Here is an 8,718-nt window from a genome sequence, read left to right as displayed (position 1 = left end):
TGTAAAAATAGAATAAGGGAAATTAAAAAAATTCTCACAATAAACAAAATATTTCTTTATTGTGTATGGAACTACAATTGACTAAGTACATTTTGATTGGTCAATTACCGGTGTGATACCTTGAAGGACCTTTGAAGTTGTCAGATTTTTTTCATTTTTGCACCTGAGATTTCTTAAATAACTGTCACTAACATCCTGAAGTCTGGGGATCTAATTCCCATTATTGCTGGAGATATGATGCATTTATCTCCCTTACTCCAGAGCTGTCAAGAATACACACTGAGCACTCTGACAGAAGTTTTTTGTGCATATTTTGAAGCAGAATTTCATCCTTAATAAACTAAGCCTGGCAACCAATTTTGTATCCATGGAGAGTATATGCACTGTTCTTCACAACAAACAAAAAATAATTCACAAGTCTGAGACCATTATGCAATTATTACATAACAAAATTGCATTTTACCCTCCTAAGAATGACAGAATTTACAGAAATTCTTAAATATTAGGCTGATAATAAAATCTGCATCTGGTCAATTTATGTTCCAAATAAAGCCTAGGTACTTGTCTACAACCTGCTATGCAGAAGTTTATCTAAAAGCTGTGTTGTAACACAGGGCAGTCCAAATGATATCAGCATCTGGGGAGGTTCTGGACAGCTCTGACACTCCATTAAACTTGCTTTGATGATAAGAAAATGGAGAAAACAATTCAGATGTAATTTATTGTTGTGATTTATGTAACTGGCTTTCTCTGCAGACACAAATTAGCCATGAAATTCCAATTGAACATACATAATTATTCTCTTTTCATTCAATTACTCAGGAATTTCAAAGATGTTTGATGAATTTGCATGATTAATTCAAGATTACAGCTTTTTGTTTCACCAAATTTACATAAAAATTCAACATTTAAATTCAAAAATATAAATCTTAAACATTTTTATGGGTCTTAACACTTTTAAATGTGAATAAATGCAACAAATAAACTAATATCAGGCCATCCTCCATGATTCTTGGAGGTGGGTGGGTGTACAAAAACTGCTGATAAAATTTATAGGAAGTGACAAAAGAAGAACAGGGCACTTTATTAGCTGAATTATGGTTATTCTGATATTTTGATTGTGTAAATATGTCAAATTTCTTCATCACTTTAATTTGTAATTTATTAATATTTCAGTACATTAATGTGCTTGACAAATCATGCTAAAATAAACATCCTGACTGAGACTTAATTTAAAAGAGAGGGTCAACACCTACATAAAAGTGGTAAAATGACAAAAAACATTCTCCGGCAAACTGAAAAATCTTGAATGTCAGCTGCGAAAGCATGGAAAAAGTCTAGAGAACCATAACAGGCATACCATGGTGCTAAGTGACATTCTGCACTATATGTGTGATGCATGGTTGGGACTCAGAATAAGTATTCACTCTCATGCCCTGACAGTATTTATGCATTTTTGGTCATAAGCTTCTTATTTTTGAAAAATTCTTAATAAATTTTATTTGTACTTTACTTTTATTAGACAAATTTAACTCATTTCATTATTTCTATGCCTCCATTCCAGTAATAAATGAATCACTTAAGGTGAATAAAATGAAAGTAAACCCAGTCTCTGTAAAATTTAACACTTTTTAAAAACATGTTTTACTTCTTCACATTTTATCGCAGTTGTTGCTTTTGTTGAAAACTCATTCGCAAACCCAGAATTAGTCTTTTCTTGAAAAAATCAGCCTAAAGCGCTTTTACGGCAAAGTCTGTAGACACTATAATTGACTGCGGTCAGGTGGTGCACAGAGTTTAAAGTCATCTAAAATAAAAAACCAACATTTTCTAACTTCTTTCTACATGTCAGATGCATAATCCTACTTTGAAAGTCATAATTTGGAGTTTTGAGGGTAAAACATGACATATTATTAGTATTTTACATAGAAATCTGTATAAATTAATGTCAACCCTGCTTCTAAATCTAAAAATATGTGCTTTCACACAGAAAGTTAATAAAATGACATATTTTGTTGAAATATGCCTTTATAAAATTAAAATTGCCTTGAATATGGGTGTAGATGATTTTACACAATCACCTTCAAGGTATCACACCGGTAATTGTTTTCACTATGTAATTCTATATAGAATAAAAAATCATTAAAAATCAGGTATTCGAATTCATGAAAAAATATTTAGCAGAAAGTGTTAAACGTTACCAGTCACATCAGCTGACACCAAAAAATAGGGTACCTACACGGCATTTTCTGATTTTTTCCATCCGCAAACAGGAATACCCTCAAAACCACGTGTATTCAATGTGTTTATAAACATCCTGTGTGCACCCCAGGAAGTGGCCTCCTATGCCCCGAAAGAAATAGTTCCTGTCAAAAACCTTTAATATTTTACAAAGTACATAAAATATCCTAAGCACAGATACCAAAAATGTAAAAATAGAATAAGGGAAATTAAAAAAATTCTCACAATAAACAAAATATTTCTTTATTGTGTATGGAACTACAATTGACTAAGTACATTTTGATTGGTCAATTACCGGTGTGATACCTTAAAAAGTATGCATGCAAACATCCATAGTATTCCGAATAACTTCTCGGAAGTCCTCGGATGGCTCGTACATCGCACAGAGAGAACATAAACACCTTTTTGTCATTATTTTATTTTAATAATTTACAACTTAATACTTCTTTTCATATTGGGAATTTTTAGGTATGATTTTGGGAAAAACATACACTTTTCAGCATTGGGAATGGGGCCGAATTTCGGCCCTGGAGAGACCCTAAAAAAATCCCTGACATTCCGGAATTATCCATTTCTGGTTTAAAATTTATTTCTTCTTAATGAAAGAAAATGGCATCTGGGTGAATTCAAAAAAAATGACCACCAAACTAAATTTTTTTGGCAAAATTCAACTACTTATAACATATTTTTCACTTATATCATCATATTGCAAATGCATTCTAGTTTAAAATCCTGAAGTGGCAATAGAATAGACAATTGGATTAAAAAGTTTCAGAATTTTTATTAGTAAAATTTCTTTTGAAAAAAGAAAATATCATTACACCATAAAAGACTTTCTAAAATACATAATCACAAGAAATTATAGTTTTTTATGCTTTAAAATGGTAAAAGGGGTATAAATGATTAAATCTAGACCTTGAATGAGTATCTTCTCTTGCACATGTGACAAAAAATTGGCTTTTTCATTGTTATTTTACATTATTTTTTCAATTCTGGTTTGAAAAGTTTTAATATGAAAAAAATATGAAGCAATAAAATTCCCCAAAATTCACTTTCTTGTTCGTTCAAGTCAATTCTTTAAATCTAAGCCAAAAAAGAATTGTTATATATGAGTTCTCTTACGAAAAATACTAGATTTTGAAGTGACCCTATGTTACATTATTGTGTTGCACTCCTGACATCTGATATATATTTTATTTAACATTGTTTTAAAAATTATAACACACAATAACCCATTCTTACTTTGTAAATCAATTTGTTGTGTTGATATATTTCATCGTTTACAGCAGGTTTTTCATATTTTGAAGACCTTAATTAAAACATGATTATTTGCAAAGTGTAATATATATAAATTGTATTTAAAATATATGTGAAATGATGAAAACTATTCCCTGAATTGACTGTAAAATTTCTGTAATTAGTTGATAGACATAGTGTTTTAAACATCAAATAGTATCAAGCATTTTTTTTCAACTTAATTTTTAGTAAAGATAGTTAAAAAGCATCGGTAATTATGAAGTAGTTTTGTTGCACTCCTGACTGCAGTAAAGTTTAAAATTAAAACCACAGAACACAAAAATTCATAAAGTGTTGGCAACATCAAGTGTTAATGAAATTGTGCAATACTTATAGTCCAATACTTCATAATTAAAACAGATGAAAGTATTTAAAATTCGCATTTTATCTGGAATTATACCCTATTTTATGCCAAAGAACTAGCTTAAATGTATATTTAGAAGATAAAATATATTTTAAAGCATATTTTCCTTTAGAAGACAAACACAGTAACCCACCAGAAAAATTCTTCTCATCATTTTTTCTTTCTTTTTATTCTTATTGGATGATTTATAATTCTAACATATTTGTTGCACTCCTGACCAAAAGCATTTGGGCCTTTAAAGTAGAATTGTGAAGTGAAAATTACATAAGAACTTGTTCTGTTGTTTCAGTGAAGTTGAGGAGGAATTACTCGAATTTTATGACAATGTTTTAGTGTGTTTATTTTTAATGTTCATTAAAAAAATCACAACAAAGATAAAAACACATCTGAATTGATAAAATTGAAAAAGGAAGGATTTTAATAATAAAACTGTCAATAATTTAGCATTAAATTATACAAAGAGATCATTATTAATTAATGAATACTTCTAAGCATGAATAGAAGTCTTTTCGTCACACAACTTGAATCTTTAAAAAATGTGTTGCACTCCTGACCATAGAAATATGGATCTGAAGCACAGACAGATCCTGTAATTGATAAATCTATTTGGTAAAAATGTTCTTTGTGTCTCTATTTTCCAAAATAAAAATCAGAAAATCATATAATGATAATAGTTTTTTCATGCTTGGGAGCAAAATATCAAATGTTGCACACCTGACATTTTGGGGTATGCACATATACTTGACTCTCATTAATGCTGCTTGTGATTTATATAACATTTTTAATTTTTAAAATGTATATCAGTTATTATTTTACACTTCCAAAATTCTTTTTTGTCTTAATTTTCTATCAGAATTTTACAATTGATGTTTTTTTGGCAACACTACATTTTTTCTGTTGCACTCCTGACATGGTATAACATTTTTTTAAACATCAGCCATGACCACAACCTGATTAAACAAAAGTTACTACAGTCCACATTTAAAGCTCAATACTTTGAATATTATCAGGAAAGTCTTTATTTTCAACATGAAGCATTATTTTTTATTTCACAGATCTCCAAAAAATATTGAAATTTCAAAATGTCACAAAAAGGTGTTGCACTCCTGACAATTTTAGCATCATTTTTGGGCATAACTTTTTTGTTAATTGAGATATCAACGAGATATTTGGCAGGTATTTAGACACTATCTAAAGACATATGCTGAGACATAGAAATCTATTTTCATTGCCTGTATTTTTAGTGTGGGTTGATAAATATGCGTTTGGTCATTTTTTTTTAATTCACCCATCTGCATCTGATACTAGCCAACTAGCACGAAGCAGAGGTGATTAAGAACCGAAGATGCATATATAGGGCCTAAAAAAAATTATTTTTGTTTCCTGTAATAACCCGACCGACCCATTCAATTTACCCCCGGGTGAATTTTTTTTCTGCCAAATCTGTGTTTGCTCTTTGGTTTGATCAATCAGCTGATTCTTTTTATTCAAAAAATATTAATTGTATCTTTTATTTGAGATATAAAATATGCAACTTAGTCAACATTTACCTTAAATATAGAGTGATCAATTCCCCCCACAGCTTTTTGAAGTTCGTTTTCTGCCGCTAGGCAGCCATGTTGGGTGTCCACTGTAAATATTTTTAGGTCTAGAAAGTGTAAAAGAAGCAAAACAACAAAGAAAATAATATATTATGTATTTTATATATTCATGTTAAAGAAATAAATGAAATTATTGTAATAGTCTGCTTTTTGTATACAAAACTATGAAGAAATCCGATTATAATCGGTGAAATCGCATCAGAAGCAGTAACCAATTCCAACCGATGATCGATTATGAAAATTAACCGATGTCTCATCACTAATTTCTTCATATTTTTTTTTATTTATTAGTGAAAGCGGTTGAATACTGATTTACATGTGGAGAGTAGTTGGTCACCTTAATGCAGTAATAATACATTTGGTCTCCCTTATGCGTACTGTATATTATATAAATTTAATGACTGACATGTACGAGGGTTGATCCAAATGCTGATGGAATTTCTTCATATTTTATTTTTTTATTAAGTGAAAGTGGTTGAATACTGATTTACATATGGATAGTGGTTGGTCTCCTTAATGCAGTAATAATACATTTGGTCTCCCTTATGCATACTGTATATTATATAAATTTAATGACTGACATGTACGAGGATTGATCCGAAAGTTCATGGAATTTCTTCTTATTTTATTTATTTATTAGTGAAAGTGGTTGAAAATTACAAATAAAAATATAGACACTTCTTGAATTTTTTTAATAAAAAAATATTTTAAATATTAATGATAGTAACTCTATGGCAGTTGCCATAGCAAAGGATGTTTTAAAATGCAGGGGAGACATTTACTCGTTCATTATCATTTTAATTCTTAATACGTGATATAAGAAAAAACCTGCGCTAAGTGGCAAATAAAATGAGAATTTTGTCATTATTACGATTGCTTGACCACTAATATATCTGTCTGTGAGAGTTTTACTGATTTAACTTGATATTTAGATTATTAGTTGATGATTTCTTGTTCATCTTTTAATTGTTAGAGAACGTCACATTTCAGTCAAGTTATAAGTTTTGTTAAAATCTTAGGAACACTCTGACTTAAAGGGGTGTACTACTGATACAGGCTGGAGAAAAATGCATTTAGCAACTGATTTTCCAGTGGCGTGAGAAATTTAAGAACAATAGAACTTCCATGGAGGTTGATTAAAGGTGTGGCTGCTTTTGGAGGGTCTGTTTTTCTCGTAGACAAATTAAGCGTTGATGGATGTTGACCACTGACGTACTGTGCTTGACTTTGCTACTGAAATTGGAACATCATATGGAAAGATGGGGAGTATTTTTGAAATATGAGTGTAATATAAAGATAAGTCGATTGGTGGATACCCAGGCTTTTCTTGAGAGAAAAAAAGAGAAAAAGGCAGAATATTCTGTAGAATTACTTAGTTGAATTGAACATGAGGGTGAGATGCTCCTATAACATGACATGACATACTTAACTTGATGTTACGTCGAAGTCTCCCCCGGATTTTACAACTATCAGTGTTCAGAAAGCTCATGTGACCTTATTGGTAATTGGAACGTGGTGAAATTTTCCAGTATTGTTGCATAATGACTCTATATTATAAATATGCCTATTGTTTGCTTTCATCAAATCACAATAAAATTTTAGAAATAATTAAATCCCATGAACTTTTGGATCAACCCTCGTATTAGAAAAAAGATGGATCTAAGATTGAACAGGTTATAATTCACCTGAGTCATTTAAATTACTTATTGCTATCTGTTCTTGTTCAGTCATCATGTGTCAAGTATTGTCTGTAAACTATTGAACATTTTCAGCTTCTTTTCTGGAACCAGTTTCAACTAATTTCTCGGTTGAAGTACTGTATAGGGGATTAATTTCAGGGGTTGTAATTTTCATGTTTTTCTCTCCTCTGACACGATCGCGGTTTGTTGAATTCGCAGAATCGGTATATAACTAAGGTTACATGTACCTCCCTTCAATGTCTATATCTGTTTAATCCATAGCATAGCTAGAAGGCATTAATCAGCGTTATGTATTCACTTTACGAACAACAGGGTAGATTTATATATACATCAGCAAGTTCAATAGTTATTTGAATGATTTTTTAAAACCAAAATGTCGATAAAAACATGATAATGCAGGTAACAAATACACATCGTAACATAGTTACGTACGGGTATTCAAAACCCATGACCCTAGTGTTTTGATTGATGAAACATTTAGCATTGGCTATTAAAACAGTTTTTTTTTTTTTAAACAAATACAGGTTATTATCTGCTGGGTGATCTAAATTAATGTCAAGCATTTTAATTAAAATAATTGAATGACAAGTACGATTCGTAATTACTGAAATGACCATGCACTGCACATATATTTACCTATGATATCGTAGTCTATTCTCAAATTTCCAAATATAACATGTAGGTTATTGAAAACTTATTCACTGTTTCTTGAATTCACGGATTTATTCACACCGTGAATATAGCGAATATTAACACCGCGAGTTATTTTCCCCCTATACAGTATACAGACTTAATATAGAAATGATTTTATCGACTTTCTCAATCTATCATGAATTTAAAAATGTAAATATAAGCATTTAATTGTAAATATTAAACATTTAGCATCTCATAACCAGAGTTGGAAATTACTGACTGCCCGAGGCAGTCTGTTTTTCAGGTAGGCAGGGACAAACTTTAGATTAACCTTGGTGGTCGGGGTCATTTAAACAGGTAGTTCCTGTTTTCCTCCTTTTTTTTCAGGGTATAGTAAGTCTATAGAAATTAAGTAAAATATAGTATATCAAAGGAACACTTCTAGTTAAAAATATGAGATGACCTATAGGACCAATATTGGTTTCTGTCTTTAGAAAAAGCTTACCGATATATGTTCCGGTCACTGACTTTAGGCCACATGTGTGTAGTTTCTTGTTTCTCATGTATTGCTTTAGTTCTACATTAATGGTAATCTAACAACCAAGCTTTAAGATAAACGTGATGACTTTAACTTTTCAATCGTCAACTTCCCTTACTTATTCAGCAATATACCTTCATCACCTGCATACGGGGTTTATATCTCTCAGTTGATTCGATACACAAGAGCATCCACTTTTGCCGAATGATACTTCTTGTGCTATTTTACCCGAGAAAAAAATCGAATGAAGTTGTATAGATACCTGTATCCATAGTGATCAAACTAAGAAATTTGCATGCTTGCGTTTGAAATAATACAATAACTATTTACATTTAGTTCCTTTAA

Source organism: Saccostrea echinata, unplaced genomic scaffold (genome assembly GCF_033153115.1).
Source record: "Saccostrea echinata isolate AGI-Se365-2 ecotype Australia unplaced genomic scaffold, CSIRO_AGI_Sech_v1 ptg000016l, whole genome shotgun sequence".
Lineage (NCBI taxonomy): Eukaryota > Metazoa > Mollusca > Bivalvia > Ostreida > Ostreidae > Saccostrea > Saccostrea echinata.
This window is presented reverse-complemented; position numbering follows the sequence as displayed.